This window comes from Pagrus pagrus (assembly GCF_965226575.1).
Source record: "Pagrus pagrus genome assembly, chromosome: 9".
Lineage (NCBI taxonomy): Eukaryota > Metazoa > Chordata > Actinopteri > Spariformes > Sparidae > Pagrus > Pagrus pagrus.
Genome location: NC_140193.1, coordinates 20,431,888 through 20,449,883, shown reverse-complemented (window position 1 = coordinate 20,449,883; position 17,996 = coordinate 20,431,888). Strand labels below are relative to the sequence as shown.

The following is a 17,996-nucleotide window of genomic DNA, read 5'->3' as shown; positions in this document are numbered from 1 at the left end:
TTCAGATCAGAATCAATTATCATTTGATTTCTATTTATCAATTAATGTGAGGAAGTTAGCAGTTTAGCAAAAGCTAAGCTAACATGGTGATGTTTGGAGTAAGAACAAGATCAGACTTACCTGTTGAACAGATAAGAGAAGATTTGATAAAAAGACATATGTTATAAACAGGTAAGAACAAAAGTATCACAACAATGCGACAACAAGTGTGACAAATCATATCCTATCAATTAAAACATTTCCCACATGTTCACTCTGCAACTTCTGCTTGTATTTTCTGATTGCATCACAAGGGGGAGACAAAACCTTTTTCTTTGTCAACTGAAATCTTCTCCTTCAGCTCTTTACACCCCTCCATTGGTCAAACAGTGTTACTACAGATGTGCACTGTAAACAGCTGGGAGATAAAAACTGACTGCCCGACTCAGGGACTTAGACGCAATACAACTATATACATTCCCCATGAGTTGAAATCAAAGACCTAAGACTTTCCTGTGGCTTAAAGCTTATTTCTCTTAAATTGTGTTCACAAATTAATTTAAATCCGTGTTAGTGACAAGATAAACCATCCACCTGACAGCTGTGGCATATCAAGATGCTGATGAAACAGCGTGATTATTCTCACTCTGCAACACTGTGTCTACTGTGGAAACCTTCAGGTTTCTGGGATCCACTATCTACACCTGCCTCAGGAGTTGTGGATCCAATTCTCCACCGCAATCATCCAGTCTGTTCCCAGCACCTCCATCATTGCCTGGTTGTTACAGTGTCAATAATACATTTGTGTAAATAATATGCAGGTCATTTACACAATTATGTCCTGAATACATGCACATAATGTGCATAATCAATCTACACTATGTACGCTACTTTATCCAGTATTTATTCTTTATTCTTTGTTTCTGTACACTGCTTTCACTGTTTACAATATAGAGAAAGGTGGCTTGTATACAGACTTGCAGTATGGTGTATACTTTTTTAAAATTTTTAATTAGTGTTGTAAAGTGAACCCAAAAGTCATACTTGAGTAAAACTAAAGATATTGTACTAAAATATCACCGTGGTAAAAGTGAAAGTCACCTGATGAACAGTACTTGAGTAAAAGTCTGTATCTATCTATGTCATATGTCTATGTCTGTAGTATCTGATATTAAATGTACTTAAGTATCAAAAGTACAAGTAAAAGTCAATTATACATATTACATGTACTGTATGTATACACACTGTGGGTTGACTGGGTTTTCTGATGATCCGAATCACTGTTTTATCTGTCTGATTACCCATTAAATATAGAGATTAATTTAAAAATGCAGTACTTTGGCTCTGATGCAGCATGTAATCTGCAAAGTAACTAGTAACTTCAGTTATCAAATGAATGTATTGGAATAAAAAGTACAATACAATACTGGAAGTAGAAAGTAGAAAATAGAAAATAGAAATTACACAATGACACGCAAATCATGTCTTTTTGATTTAGAGTCTGCCTGGATACGGTTTAAAACTTCCATGCTGAAATATCTCTTCCCTCTTTATCTTACACGCATCTGAGAGCACCTCTAAAAACACACACAATGTTATTCCAGGACGTGCCAGAGAGAGCAGTGAGGAGATTAAGCTGAGGTAGATAAAGTCAGACTCTGCTGTCAAATGTCTCCTTAATGAAAAAAAGACACTCAGCTGGGCCAAGCAGACTTTAAAGGCCTGTTTAAAGAGCATTTTTAATTGCTGTCTGTTTGAAAACTGCAGACAGCCTCCTAATCTGCAAGCTAAATATAACAGTTTGATTATGATACTCAGAGTGATGAAAGATAGAGGACAGGCGGGCAGATAGGAAGGAAGGAAAATGTGAGTCTGGCAGTCTGACAGCCATACTTGTGCTACATTTTTAAACATCTCAGTTTTATATCCTAACACAGAGAGGGATCTGTGATTTGTCTACAGACTCCGAGAGGAGAACAGCAGGATATAAAACAAATAAATGTGTATCTTCGGAGTTGTTCAGCGAGGGTGAGGAGCTTTAACTGACAGATCAGGTCGAACAGGTGCTTAAAACACACGTACGAACACGTATCTCTTCAGAAACAGGATGTTGCGTGTGTCTTTAACATCTCAGAGAGCGAGTGGACTCAGAAGAGAGTCGACGAGGGTTTGTAGGATGGAAACGCGGGCAGCACTTTTACAAGGGTCGAAAAACATGTGAGGGTGGAGACACCCTGGGAATTGGGTGTGTTTATATGGTCAGGGGGTTCATTGGGTCAGTAAGTGATGACCTCTGAGGCCTGACAGTGTTCCTGTGAGAACCAACAAACACACTGATGTTGTTTGTCCCCAGACAGAAATGGCTCTGGGCCTTCTCATACGAAGCGAGAGCCAAGGGTCTCGAAGGAATTAATAAAACTGCAGGGAGCCTAAACAGTGTCAGGCAACAATTCAAACAAGCTCACAGACAAATCAGATGCAGATAGTGTGAGATAAGGCCTCGGATGAACTCACATAACTGATGGTTAGATGCGTGTGCAGTCATACATACAGCCAGTGTGTGTGTGTGTGTGTGTGTGTGTGTGTGTGTGTGTGTGTGTGTGTGGTAATCAGTGCTGTGTATATCGGTGGATTTTTGGAACAGGAGCTGTGTTTTGTCTTCAATCTCACCCTTGCAGCTGCTGCCTATAGAGACAACAGACGCACAACAGTCCTGTCAAAACAACTCAAACTTTTCACCAACAAAAGCCGGTGTTTCAAACAGTGTGTGCTGTGACTTTTGACCTTTACACATGAAAGCAGCTACAGCACTGAGCATTCAGAGGCTCTGTCCTAATACGATAGCGTCGATGTATCTTGCCCACTATGATGATGCTATCACCATACTGGCGATTCTGTAACGCTCAAGATATTTATGATAAATCATGGTGTCTAACTTTTAAAGGAAAAGACACAACATAAAATGAACAAAAGCAGGAATCAGGAAATATAATGGATTCACTTTTGGTACCAGCTACTTTTCTTATTTTTTTTTTCCACTGCACATTAGTAACTCCTCAGTGTAGGATTCTTGACGTCATCTTCGACACAAACACTGGAACGATGAAGGACAGCAGGATATAAAACTAAAGAAAAAGCACAGATGAGGCTGATAGGAATGTGATGTGTATTGCAGGTGTCTGGTATCGTGGCGTCACAAGAGGAAAAGTCAGGGGATCAGCAAGGTCATGATCATGAATATCTGTACAAAATGTGACGGCTATCCAGATACAGTTTTTGAGATATGTCAGTCTGGACCAAAGTTGAGGACTGAGTCATGTGATAGCGTGGCTAAAAAACATAAAAACGTCAAACCAGTAATAAACAGGCAGAACCCTAAACAGCCAGAAAACAGCAGGACTGGAGGTCAAATATCTGCAAGAAATCAGCATGTAAACATCTCTGACTTTGGTGAGAACAACATGTCAGAATACTGATGAAATAGAGATAGAAAACAGCGCAGTTGGAAAAAGTACCTTTGCACCTTCTTGTCGAGATTTTATGTAAAATATTTGATCTGGACGCAAACTGTCGCCTGTTTCCGTTGCTATGAAACCTTGTGGTATGGAAAAAAGGCCCTCTGGCATATGAAGGAGGGTGCACTCTACCAACACACCCTGACAGTCGTCAATCATCATCCTCATGAAAAAGAAATAAATCAAGCTGACCAATTTTCTGAAGACAAATGGTTCTGTCAGAGTAGTAATTTTGCCATAATTCACAGTCAAATATACAGTGACAGAGGGACAGAGGGCGTGAGATAAGAGATCCTTGTCTAGACCACTTGCATGGTACACTATGTGCACTGCTCTGTATCTTTCTGCATGGCTTAAACAGCAGGCTGATAAATACCAGTCTCCTTTCATAGCTGATAACAGGGGAGAAGTTTCTAAGTGCATATTTGTGTGTTTGTGTGTGTGTGTGTGTGTGTGTGGACTTCCAGCACCCAACAGCTACGTGTGCTGAATCTACTGTAATCACTCAAAAGTAAAGGTACAGTAGAAAAACAGTTATGTCTTGAAAAAGGCATTTTAGGGCAAATAAGGTGTCCCAGATACATAATTCTGGTTCCCACATTAAGGTAAGTGATTCTTTATATGTTTAGGTTGCTGTTTCACCCAAATGCAGTTACTTAAGTTAGTTAAGGCCCCGTAGCAACGGGGACCCAGCCCTTGGTCATAGTTTGTGATCATGTTGTAACAGATTGAAATGTGCCTCTAAGATTCTTCCGCCTCAAGTATAAACCCACAGTGATGTCACCAACTGGATCATGTTGGCACTATGACTGTGAGATGAAACCAGTGGAGTTGCCCCCTGCTGGTCATTAGAAAGAATGCAGGTTTAAGGCATTACACGCTAGCTTCACTTCAGACCCCTTAGCCACATCCGCATTTTTAAAAAGTCAGTTGATGTTCCCCCTCATGTTTATAAATGGTTTGTGCACAAATTAAAAGCATCTCTCAATACAATGCAGTTAAATTAAACAACCCTGCAAACACAAGCAGTGAGGATTAATAATTCTTTATTAATCCTCACTGTGGCCTGTTGTGTCACTAACACTTTGGATGTTCACCATTTCCATTCTCCATCCTCTCCGGAGCTAACTCTCTCCCCCGTCCTTGCCACGCTTTAATTACCAGTCCTCCACAGCTTCGCTTCCTTCATACCCCTATACTCCCCATTCTTATCTGCTCACACGACTTCCACCCAGCATTTCCTCCCCTTCACTCCAAACTCTTGAGTGTTCACACATCCCTTTGTATCTCTTCTTACCCTCCTTTTTCTGACTGTATTCTTTCCCTTCCTGTCTCTTCTGGGCGGATAGCCACATATAATGTGGGGAAAAACATGGAAAAAACTGAGTGTACATGTTGAAACGGCAGCAAGAATCGCAAGAGACGGGGAAAAAAAGCATGAATGGACATATAGTAGAAACTATGAGACTGGCCAGGACAGTAGAGATGCAATAAAGAGTGTTTAGAAAGAGAAATAATTCTTCAACAGTGTACTGTAGTAAAATCCTGAACCGGATCAAACAAGGTGCCTGAAATTTGGATCAGAGGAACCTTAAGGCTCTTCAAACGGACATGTAAAGAATCCTGAACACTCGTACATGAGTGTCGATCTGGGCCTGAGCTCCTCTCTGTCTTTGAAGGCTGGTCATGACTTTACCAGATTATGAAGCTCAGGAGACATGTGCTGCCCTCTGGCCTTCTTCTGTATCTGTAGCTGTCTGTGCTCCTTTATTTTTCTTTCTCTTACAGACGACTCACATCATACCTTCAACCTCTCGTCTCGTGACCTTCATAATGGGATACGACGAGCCATCAATCAGTGCTCAAATCTACTCAAGTCACAGGGGGAAGAGGAGGAAATGAGGCAGGAAGAGAGGAGATCACAGGTGACCAATAAGCTCCAGACATTTAACCTCTGATTGGAGCCAGGGAGGCTTAGTAGATAGTAAAGTCATGTCTGTTACATTTACTGTACTGAACTCAGAAACGCAAAGTTGTCTCATACAGCATCCTCTGTCCCTCTGCGTTCAATTTGGATGAGGAAAAACTCAACATATAAGTTCCAGCTTCTTAAATGTGAGAATAAATTGCTTTTCTTTGTCTTATGTCATAGTTTATTCGTAATTTCATGAACTTTGACTGTTGATTGGATAAAGTAAGCTATTAGAAGGCCTCAGCATGGACTACAGTGCGACAAGTAGCATTTTTCACTACTGCCCTACATGTCATGGGCCAAACCATTAACTTACAAGGCAAAGTATTCCAGAGTTAAAGACTTTCAGACAGTTAGATGAATTGAGTTTCAGTTTTCATATTTAACTGCAGAGTGCCTTTCTGTGCCAACCCCGGCCCTGAAAATAGAAAAGAACAAACATGCTTGCTGCATGTTGTCCATTCCCTAAATTACCCAAACTTCTTTATCTACATCGCCTGCCTGACTGATTGCTGTAATTATGAGCAGTATTATCGTTGCAGAATCAATAACAAAACAGCAGGAGGAATCATGGAATCATGCCTGTAAATAGTCTGTGTTTACGAAGCCTCTGTTGTTGCTGCAGCAGCAGCTCTCATAACGGAGAAAGGAAGAAAAGCCCAACATGAGCTCATCCTTGTCCTTCAGGTCCTGTCTCAGCCATCTGATATCGTCCGTTCCACGTCACCTAAGCTAGCCTGGCTAGCTACTTGTAAACAAAATCAGCGATCGGCGCTTCAGGAATGGCGTCGGGCTAAGCTGGTGTCAGCGCCAGGTGGTGTAAGAGAAGAAACAAAGGTACCAGTCAACGAACAGCAACAAAAGTCGGTAATTCCAATAAAAAAGTCAAAAGCCAGGTGAGAATATCGCAGCGTTCCAGCTGTGACATCACGTGGGTTCAAGCGTCTGTGTGTACACTGTGTGAGCTCACATCATTTCACACTGGCTTTCATAAATCTATTTAATGGTTAAAATGATAGGAGTCACTTTATAATGAACATTTATGGTCTCAGCCCCAGACAGACACTGCTGTGGTGAGCTAAGATAATCAGATAAACAAGAAGGACTCAAATACATACAGACAGGTGAACAAGAGGTGTGTAACAGGAGGAAATAAAAACAGACTTAAAATGGCACAATTTAACCACACAGAGGATAGAAAAGTCAAAATAAATGGCAGTAAAACAATAAAACTGGAGCTCTGCATATAAACAAAAATTAGGACTGTTCAGAAACTGACTTAAGGAAAGGTTGTAAAAGAGCCATAAAACAGCAGCCTGGTCTGCCAAGTGGTGTCTGCTTTTTATCCAATCACCTCTCACCTCGTTTGAGAGGCATAAACTACCACACACACAAACACACATTAAACACACACCCTGACGAGCTGAACAAAGTGACTGAAGATAGACTGTGGGATTACGGGATGCTGATAGTGAAAAAAACAAGGCAGAAAGAATAACAGTCTCACAGCAGATATGTGCAGTTTAAGATCTCACAAACCGACTATCCTAATAAGTCATTCCTAGGTTTTCCTATCTTTACCGTAGCTATCGTTTTCCTGAGGATTAACCCCTTCTTTCATATATCATGTGCGTCATTGACAACGAGACGTCCCAGCTCCATCTTTTTGCAGATGTAGGAATGTGTGAGGAGGATGTTGGACAGTTAAACCCGACATTTGTGTGTCCTAACGAGGAGCTAGCTGGTGGGTGGGGCGATGCCTGCCACATTGGCACATGACGCTGTGCCAGTAAAACATCATGATGGACGATGGTATCGCTGGCTCTAAGCACAGTTGGATTTCTAAGTGGACATATTTACATTTCCGCCACATTACTTCTGCAAACCGAAGCAAATGCCTTCATGACGTCTGACCCATATCGAGGAACCTCTGAGAAAATCCCTCCTCTTCATGTTGTACAAAATGCAGTAATCTCTTTCTGCCCTCTCGCTGTGTGTACGTGGGTGTGTTTGCATTTCTCATTCCTAAATTACAGATCTATTAAAAGTTCCCCCGTCTGACACCATAAATTTCATCTGGACCCAGACTGTCCCCTGGGGTGGACGGTTTGGGAATGGCCCGCTAAGAACAGGATGGGAACACACCGCCCCGTGCGCAAACCTCTGACCTCGGAGAGGAATAAAATAAATCAATAAACAACTGGCCGGAAGCTCCCTCTGTTATTCCATCTGTCTGTCTGGAAAAACTGGAAACTATAGGACAGTAGAAACCCAAAGAGTAACTGATTAAAACAATAATTTTGAGATAAGAGGGTCGACATCACAGGAAAACAGATGTCATGACTTGGAGGCAAGCATCGTTAATCTTTGCAGCGACATACCCTGTGTACTCAGGACACACATGCAATCTTACAAACTGTCACTCACACAAACACGCCTGTTTTCCGGGATAATTAACTCTACGTTTACTCTGTTGCAAACAATGTTAATGCCTAAAATCTCAGATGGCTTGCCCTCCTGGTGCTTGTTTATACTGTATCTCCTCAGGAATAACACTGGAATCTAAACAGAGAGGGTTGTGGTGAGGGAAGACCGATGCAAGGCAGCGTGAATGTTACTCTCTGATGTCATCATTGTGGGACAGAAGCACTGATGATAGCCCCAAACTTCCACAGAAACATTGTCAGTCAGTGCACTTACTCACACAACACTCAAAATTATGAGTGTCTCTGATAGGTTTCTGCTGAGGATTTACGGTATGTGACGTAGGGGAAGTAGGTGTGCACGACATCCGACCAAGGACACCTCATCCCCTCGTTAGTGTAGTTTGTATTTAAGCCTGTGTTGTTCCCTCACTCTTTGTGGGTTTGACTGTTTTTTTCCACATGTCTCCTGTGCCTGTTCCCCCGGTCCTTGTGTGCCTGATTTGTTCCTTGTGGTTTTCTGGTTTGTCCTGGTTTTGTTTTACTTTGCTTTTTCTTTGCCTGCCTTTTTGTTGCCAGTTTTTGTTGCCGGCCATTTGAAAGTTTGCACTTCTGAACTTTTGGATTTTGCACGTCTGCTCATTAAAGCTTGCTTTTTCTTTTCAACCTGCCTGGCTGTCTCTGTCTCTGCATTTGGGTTCCTCTTTTGTCACACATGTAAAGTGTTAAAGAAGTGTGGAGAGAGGTGGTTTCATCCACCGAACAAGCGCTTTGTTTGAAGCACACTGACGCCTTTATTTACTGGACATTAGCAGCGGTTCAGTGGTTCTGAAATGATCTGCTTCCTGCATACTATGGAGGAAATAAGGGGAAAAAAAACTGATCAAGAGAATGAAGAAAGAACGAAGGAAAATAATAAAGGAAGCAAAGTTGAAAAGGACAAATGAAGGAAGGAAAGGTGGTGTGAAAAAAGGATGTAGAAGGGCAGGAGGGGAGATGGTGAAGAATGATTAAAGAAAGGAAGAAAGGAAGAAAAGTAAGAAGTTGAAGGAATGACTGAAATTAAGGAAAGAAAGTCGTTTATAGGAAGAAGAGAGGAAAGTAAAAAAAGAATGTAGAAAAGAAAAATTGACAGAGCAAGGAAGGGAGAATAGAGGCCAGCACGTGAGCACGAAAATGTCTGCCCTTTCCCTCAGACTCCCACAATCGGGCTCAGACACTTTAGTGGATTCGGTCCCACTGCTCTACGACCCAGCTCATATGTTTTTCTTGGATACATTTTTCTTGGACTCATTTCCTGAAGATCCGCATCCCTCTACATGATGCCCGGAGGGGAAACGGGGCTCAGCTCCCCTGGAGGGGTGCAGGAGATCAGGGGTTAGGGGAGAAGCATGAGGGGCTCCGCTCAGAGGAAAAAGAGGGTCCTCAACTGGATGCCCTGAGGAGGACTCAGGCAGAGTAAATAAACATCTGTAGATGATGTTTAGATATCTATTAGAGTGTGTTTAGATCTCCTGGCTGAAGTCAGGGAGGTCAGTTTTTTGAATCCCTGGCTGGAGGAACGTGTCCTACTTCTAGATGACTATTGTGGATCAGAGTGGATATAACATGAGATGCTGGGAGTTACAGGAAAAGGAAGAAGGCCACGCAGGCAACAGGTGAAAGAGCAGCATATGAAAAATGACATCTAAAGAAGAAATGACCGTGAGAAAGTTAAAATGCTCCAGCCAGACCTGAACCCTCAAGATGTCCTCTGTCGCAAACAAGTTCCTCTGACTCATCCCCTTAAAATTTCTCATGTGCAACAAGAGAGAGAGATGAAGTAGAGGGATGAAAAGTGATGACATTCAGACAAACATCCATCATTTCGTGTCCAATGCTTTGTTTCTCTGCTGCTCTTTGTTTAGAGTGGTTTGGCTGCCTTGAGACCAGTTTACATTTGAATTAATGTGTTTAGACTCTGAGCTAATTTCTGAATTCACGTGTGTCATTTCCACTGAGCACGTGCACAAGCGTCTGCCAGAGATCTGACAGCATCCAGACCAGAGAGAAAGGGCTGCTAATGACCAGTGGTTAGACTGAAGTGTCTGTGAGAGTCTGTGTGTGTGTGTGTGTGTGTGTGTGGAGGGTGTGTGTTGAGTATCAAGACTCGAGGGGGGGATCCCAGGCTGAGAACAGAACAGCTTGGACCTCCAGCTATCCCAGGGGTCTCTGGGGCCTGACACCTGTGCTATTGCCTCATGTTAGAAGAATGAGACGTCTCAAGCCTGTGGTCTGAGCACATGTGTGTCTAAACAGGACACAGCTGCAGCCTATGCGTAGATGTGTGTGTGAGAAAGAGCAAATATGGCGCACAGTCTCAAATGAGGTGTCGCCATCACCTCAGAGACCAACCACCTGTGTGCCTGTATCGTGTGTCTACAGTGAAGTCCATCATGGGTGTGTTGCCTCTATAATCCCACTGCTACGTTTATCACTGTGATTATAATGCCATTACAGCTTCCATACAGTCGATCACCCAGCGTGCAGTGGCCTGCTGTTTATAAAAGTCCACCAAGGACGACTCAATTTCCTCAATGAAGCTGTTCTCTGACATTGTACATCACACCCATGGGCACGAAGGTATGTATAATGAATTATATAGAGTGTAACAGTCTGAGAGGCCTCATGAGCTGTGATGAAGTGTGAGAAAGTTAGTTTATATTTATATTACGACTAAAGACATCAACAATAAAACACTACAGAATGTACTTCTACATATTTATGTATCATAATGTGATCGAATAAAGATTCTGGTCTGCATAATTCAATGTTTTAATGACGTAATTGTTTTAAACATTCATAAAAAGTTATTTTTGTTTTCTTTTAGTTAGCAATTGGAAAAACTACAGCCTCGTGTCCGTTTTGCCAGTGGCCGACCCAGAATGTTTAAAGGGCAAGGGGCGAAATAAAATAAAAGGGGCACCAGCATGCAGAAAGTCGTGATACCTTTAGTGAAGAGAGAGCACTTCACCACATTTTGTCCACTGTAAGGTCAGCCTAGATGAAACTTAATCACGTTTTGTTTGGACAGCCTTCAGCACAAGCAGACTTCTTGGGAACGTGCAATCGTAAGCTTGGCATAATGATTACATTCAAGGTTGCTGCTTCGCTGACAAACCACACAAACCATCCACTGTCTCAACCACTGTCTCCACCAAGAGATGGATCTGCTTATTCAAGAGATCACCAAGATACTTACAATTCATTCTGAGGAGGGCTTGAATGTCTGTACCATATTTCATGGCAAACCATTTCATAGCTGTTGAGACATCTTACTCGCAAAAAAAATGACCAACTCATGCTGGTGCAAGAGAAAAAGTCTGGATCACCAAAGTCATTAGGATTTATTGCCTTGGAATGAAGGACATCTGTACCAAATTTCATGCCAATCCATTCAATAGTTGTTGAGATATTTCAGTGATGAACCAACTGACTGACATTTCTATCCGTCAACTCACACAACTAACAAAGCTATTATGTGTATAGCGCTTTCTAAAACATCATTAAAAAGTGATTTATTTAAGTGGGTTTAACAATCCAACACCACACAGCCATGAGAAAAAACAAGGAGGGCAAATGAGGTTTATAGTCAAATACCCAGCTGTGATCTTGGCCCTGACTGGTATGGACTGCAGCCATTAACATTAGTGTCAGGGATACCCATGTAATCCTCAAGGTCTCTATCAGCACCCACCGGTCCATCCAGCTGGACCAGCCCACAGGCCAATTTTGCCAGCCTGGAAAAGTTTTTCAATTTCCCACAAAAGGATGCAACACCCACTGTGATTCCAGCTGCTATAGACATTCCTGGATAGTTTGCAAGGGAGCAAATCAGGGCAAACGTCCATGCATGTTTGGGGTTCACTGACTGAATAAAGGGCTTCTGAGGTGACACTGGACTTATGGGTAACACTGGGTATACATGTGGGTTACAAGTTGATATCCCTTATTCCAGTAAGATGCAGAGGGCAGTCTTTTACCTTGACCTTCACATATTACAAAACTTTTTCAACATGAAGTTATGCTCTTCCACTGTGTGGCCCAATCCCCTCTCCTGAGAGAAAAGTCTGTACTGAAAACATGTCTTTCTCAGAAAAGTGGAATAAATATGAGGGGACTTAGAGGAGATCTAATTGTTTCCTCTGCAGCCGGCCCCCGATGTAGGTTTCACAACAAGGCCTGATGGGGAACACATGCCGTTGCTGTGGTGACCCACAACTCTGGTCACATTTTTCCTACAACCCTCTTTGTGGACCAGAACATTTCCTGACTGCTGTCTGCAAATCGAATACATACATCCCCAGAGGACGTACAGTGTTAACACCTTATTTACCAGACTTTCCCGAGAAGACAGAGTTGATTGATGTGGAATACATGGTGTGTGTCTGTATGTGTTTTTCAATGAGACGGAAAAGATTGGACTGGTAACAGAAGGGGTCCAGCAGGAAACAGTTCGAGAAATGGGGGGAAGCTTGTGATCGGACATATAAGCAGCCATATTCCTCAGTGAACAAGTACTGTATGAGTCCCATGAGGCAATCCTAGTCACAACATGAAACTGAATACCCCGGGCTCATTCTTCTCATCATGATCTTTGTTCACCATTCGTCCTTGGTTACACTCACACCATGTGCTGGCTGATAATAAAAAGTGACAAAACTGCAAAACGTCCAAACTTCAGTACCATGCACACATAAACATAAACGATGTATTCAAAACCTCGAATTTGTGCTGAGTTACGGCTGCTAAGCTATGATTGGACAATTGCTGTGTAGGGGAGGATTTTAGCGAATGGTTAATAATCTTTTCAAAGACTGAGGTACTTTATAATTCCTTCATCTTTAGTAATAATATGTCCATTTGTGTGTCTCCCTTTAGGTTTGCGTAGATGTGTGTGTGATCGTGCGTGTGGGTCTTTTAAAAAGAGATGCTCCTTTGTCGGCAGCAACAATAGTCCTCTTGTTCCTAAACAGCAGCCATCATCTTAAAATGTGAGAGTGAGCCTTTTATAGGCTCCTTAAGCCGGACCACAGCTGGGTGCAGGACGGCGGGTCAAACTCGCCTTTGACAGTAATGTAATGGAAAAAAAAGAAAAGACGGGAAAAGAATTTCTTTTGATTGTGGAGGCAGACGAAGACGTCATTGGAGAAATATGATGTGATCATGTGGTGTTCATTTTGTTATTAAGTGTTTTTTTATGTCTGAGCTGTGCTGTATGCGTCATGTTTGTTTCTCCCATGATCCCACGCTACTTGCATCTTCTGTTTTGTTTTGATTGAGAACCCTAGTGGCAGAAATTATACACTTTACATTTGAAGCTGCTGAAATAATTTTGGTTCTTATAACAATATATGAAAGACTGGGTTAAGTATTGACATGTATTTTTAAGGTACGGTAGTAGCGCCATGGAAAGGGCAAAGTAATATTTTTAGTGATGAGCTGGGTGTGCTGATTTGATCCTGTCTTGTTGGCCGATCAGATTGGTTGGTTGGTCTATGAGGAGTAGGGAAAACCAATAAACCACATGAGGAATGTAATGTGTGAGGTGTGGAGACTTTGATGCCTCATTCATTTTTAACTTATTCACACAGTGGCTGAGCTACTGTATCTTCAACTTTAACACCACTTCTTACCCACGTTTGAATGGTGCATCATATATTAACACACACAAACAGCTGGTTACCGTCTGTTTGTCTAAGCTTCTCTCCTACCGCTCCTCTGCATTCATTTTCACACAAGACAAAGCCAGCCTGTGATCCCCACTGAATTCCTCTTTCCAAAAATCCTCCCGTCCAAGAGTTTTAGTGATAACAGCAGGTTTTTGCTTCCCTCCCCTGACTTCCCTTGACACACTGCTCCACAGTTGGTACTTCTTCCCTGGCCTGGTCAGGGTCAGGGTCAGGGGAGAGGGACTACAGGAATGGATGAGGCTCCTGATTGCAGGGCTTGTCTGAGGGCCTTACAGAATGAAAGCTGCCATTACACATTATCTCTTGTGCAGATATGTGAAGCTACAAGGCCTGCTGTCAGTGTCTGTAAATCAGTTCACTGACTTACTTTATCTCTCGACAATTAGCTTCCATCAGAGGAGATGAATCATATTTGAGCAAAGTTACCGATTACAGATGGGACTGCAGCTCTAATCAGAGGAGTTCAACCAGTATTAAGTTAAAGAACTACCATTTTATGCACAATGCAAGGCCCAAATGTCTGCAGAGATGGAGACAAAGAAAGAATTGCTTCACCATGAATGTCATACATTTCTGATTTTTATGATTTGCTTTGAAAAGGTTTTGTAAGCCGAGGGGTTGCAAACTGTCCTCAATGTCTCAAGGTCAAGATCCTCCAAACAAAGCCAGAACGTGGAAACCCCAATCACGGGGCTTCCACCCTTTAGTGAAAAATACACTCTGAGGACTCTTTGATCTGTTTCAAATCTACCGCATTCCTCTCTGTGCCGTTATCCTGTCCCTGAGCCGACAGGAAGGTACGTGATAGTCATGGGTACTGGGATTCAGACTGTAGGTATGGACTTGTTTTCATGGAACAAGGAAATCTTTGCCATTTATAGACACATCCAAACACACAGACGATCTTGTTCCCACAAAAACAGAGAGCGTCTATATTAAAAAAAGATCAGTGGACTGACATTGTGCTCGGCTTCCTGAGACGTGTGTCATTTCCTGTCCTACATCAGCTGTGAAGGCTTTTCCCATGGTGGAAAGGACAGCATCGCTCCATCTGAAGAGTGTCTGTCATGGTTTTCCTATCGTGTCCACTGTCTGTATTCATGTTTTCTTTATCTCTCCATCACCACTGTATAGGATGAGGACAGACAGTGAGCTCATGCAAATGGACGCTGGTGTTCTTCAAGCCGCAGTTTCTCTTTCTCTATAAAACCCGGCGCCACTCCTCATTTCTCAGAATTGACGACGGAAAGACTTGAAGCACAAAAGACAGCATTGATCTGCTAAACATGTTTTCTGGTGAGGACGCAGGGAGCCTTGTGCTCAGTTCCTCATGCTGCCCTGGTTTTTCATACTTCAGAGACCACAAACTACTGTGTTTTACTACACCACCTACCTTCCAGGACCTGGGGTTCTTGTTTCATTTGAGCACACTTTACTTTCTTTGTATACATGCCAGCGTGTTCTCCTCTTTATTTCCAATATCAGGAGTACAATCCACTAATGATGCAGAAGAACAATGAGGACTTTTGAAAGTCTACAGTTTGATATTTTTCTACACGCCTGCATTGCTCTCGTTGCTAGGGGAGTGGGTGGTAAGGCTGCAGAGTCAGCTTGCCAAATCTCTGCCCCCCCCTCCCCAAAGCAGAACACCCATGAAATGAATATATCTAATCCCTACCAAACAATCGGTCCCATTCTTTTACTCTGTCTCTGTCTGTCTCGTTGTTTTCCTCGCTGCAAAGTACTTCACCACAGCAAGTCTCCATTTTATTTATATCTGCTTCCCCATGAGGTCACATGAGGTGGACTCTCATGTTCGAGATCAGAGAGATGACGTCAGTGAAGATTATCTTCATGTGCACAATGCAACCGATTTCAAATCAGTTAGGATTTTAAAATTCCTGTAGTGTCAGCCCTGCCTTATTTTCATTGTCTTAATGGAGAGACACCTACTGGCGAGAATAACGTACTGTACATTTTAAGTACGGCAACAGTGTTAGCAGCCGATTGCCTGTTAACACATCCGACAGACACAGAGCATTAGCATTTATTTATAGTCAACTATCTGTTTTTCCATGATGTATGTACAATTAGTCCAATATCCACCATACTTTAAGCTCTGTTTTTGGTCTCCACCAACTCATGAGAGGAATGTCTGGCTCATTAGTAGCTAAATCCTCCAAGAAATTCACTGGCAAGTGGCTAACTTTGCCCTTTCTACTATTTGGTGATGAGTAGTAGAGTTTTAGAGTTTTTATTCAGCATCTTTCAGTTAATTTTGCTAGAAATGTAAACATAGTGAACGGGCAAAACAGATATATATAATATAAAATGTAGAAATATTGAGGTAAAAATACAAAGTTTGGACACAATGACAAAGCTGCTCGACTAAAACAATCCTATTAGCGCGTAGAGCAGCCTCACCAAGCTGCTGACACGTCTAAAGCCACCAATTACCCATTAACAACCATCAGCTAATCACCACAGCTGTCTCAAGTCTCAGCCAATCCAGACAGCTGTGAAGGATCAGTTTGACCCATTCAGTGAAGTGCTCATCACCGTGACTGTCCTCGGGGGGGAAAGATTTGGAAAGTGAGGAGACGGACGTACAGCAGGAGAGGGATGGAAACATCTGTGAGAATCCATCTCACTTTCCATTGTATTCACAAACAAGTCCATCAGTCGGGGAATGCATATGAGGACAACAAAATTGTCGGATCAAATTACGTGTGAGACTCTCAGGCCTTGGGAAATTTACAGCTTTAATTTGCATGCAATAAGTCATAGGCAACAAGTGACAGACTTAAACAAAGGAAAATTCATACTGCCTGGCTCTGAAAGTAACATCTTACAGTTACAAATGGTTTAAGATGTGTGAGAGACATGGCAATCTTTAGCACACAAATAATGCCAAAAATTCCCTGTTAATGAAAGGTCTGCACTCTCTTAGCACTGCCATTGTCACTGAATGACTGAAACCCTTCCCTGCAACCGACGCAGAGGAAGAGTGAGACAGAGAGGCGGAAGAGAAAAAGCGGTCTGCGGACCCTGCCATCAGACTTTGGCATCCCTCAGATGTGGAATGTGGAACTTCCTCTCTCTGTGGCTCCTTGCAGGGCTTCCTGTATCCACAGAGAGCGTGCAGGGCGAAGGTCAGACCTACTGTAAATTCTCAGTGCATGCCAGAGTACAGTCGCTGGACCATTCCTTCACCTCTGTATTTTTAAAGAATTCCTCCCACAGGAGCTGCTCTTGGTGGTAAACTGGGAGTTTTATAGGAGTCCATTCCAGTAGTTGAGTTTACCACATCACACATCTGAGCTGAGAAATGTATAGTTCCTGTGAGTACTCTTTACAAGAGAAAGAAAGACCTGGAATAACTGGTCAGTTTAAGCTCTTTTAAGTTTGTCTTTTGAAATATAAAAGTAGCGTAACTTTAAACTATTGTTTCTAAATATATATGATGTTCTGTACATCCCTTCCACTTGACTATTTTTACTAATATTTTCATTTACACAGTCTTGTCTCCTAGAAGTTACTATGTATATAAATCACTAAATTGTCTATCTGATATAATGCCTTCATTTCTCTCCTGGAGCAGGAGCGGTTTTGGCAAACATAAAGTAACATATGCACATGTAACACTTACTGTACATGCTGTTGGATTCATCAAACCATGATGAACTTGGGGAATAAATCTCTTAAAGGTGCAATATGTAAGATTGGCCACCTGTCGAATTCATATTCAAATAGCACACAGCATATCACCACAGTAACTGGTAGTTGCTGCTATCTGTAGTCAGTTAGCTCAGTTAGCCGTTCACCTAGCGGACCAAACATTGAGCTTGGCGCACTGGGGAAGTGTTGGTGCTTACACCGCTGGTTCAAGAGCTTTGGACCAGGATGAACTGGGGCTAGCTGGTTAGCATGCTAACTTTAGTAAACATCTATAAATTATATCTATATAACATTAAAACTGTTACTACTTCACATTCTGTGGAAATGTTTATTTTTTAATGGTTTCAATAAAAACTCTTACATATGGCACCTTTAAATAGCATAATAGTCAATAAAAAACAAGTGATGAACACAATGATTATGGAGAGTTTAAGAACAAATGATCAAATCAACACAGCAGAACCAGAAATACTGCTCTTTCAAAACCTGGTGCCTTCATTACCCACAATGCAACTTAGCCACTGAGTGAAATCACTCGAGGCAATTTATCAGATAGCATGCAGCTTCCTCTGGAGCCACAAAAGGCTTTATACTCCTTTTTCACATAGGCAGAAGTACGCCCCAAGACCTGAAACACACTTTAGTGGAGTTACCCTTTAACCCTACTCCAATTACTGTCCAGATGTTCTTCCCTGCT

General features: G+C 42.2%; 1 protein-coding gene across 2 annotated transcripts in view; it reads right to left on the bottom strand.

Moving 5' to 3' along the window:
- col4a2 (collagen, type IV, alpha 2) overlaps positions 1–17,996 on the bottom strand; it is a 62,718-nt gene that overhangs the window by 20,647 nt on the left and 24,075 nt on the right. The gene's annotated exons all lie outside the window — the stretch shown is intronic.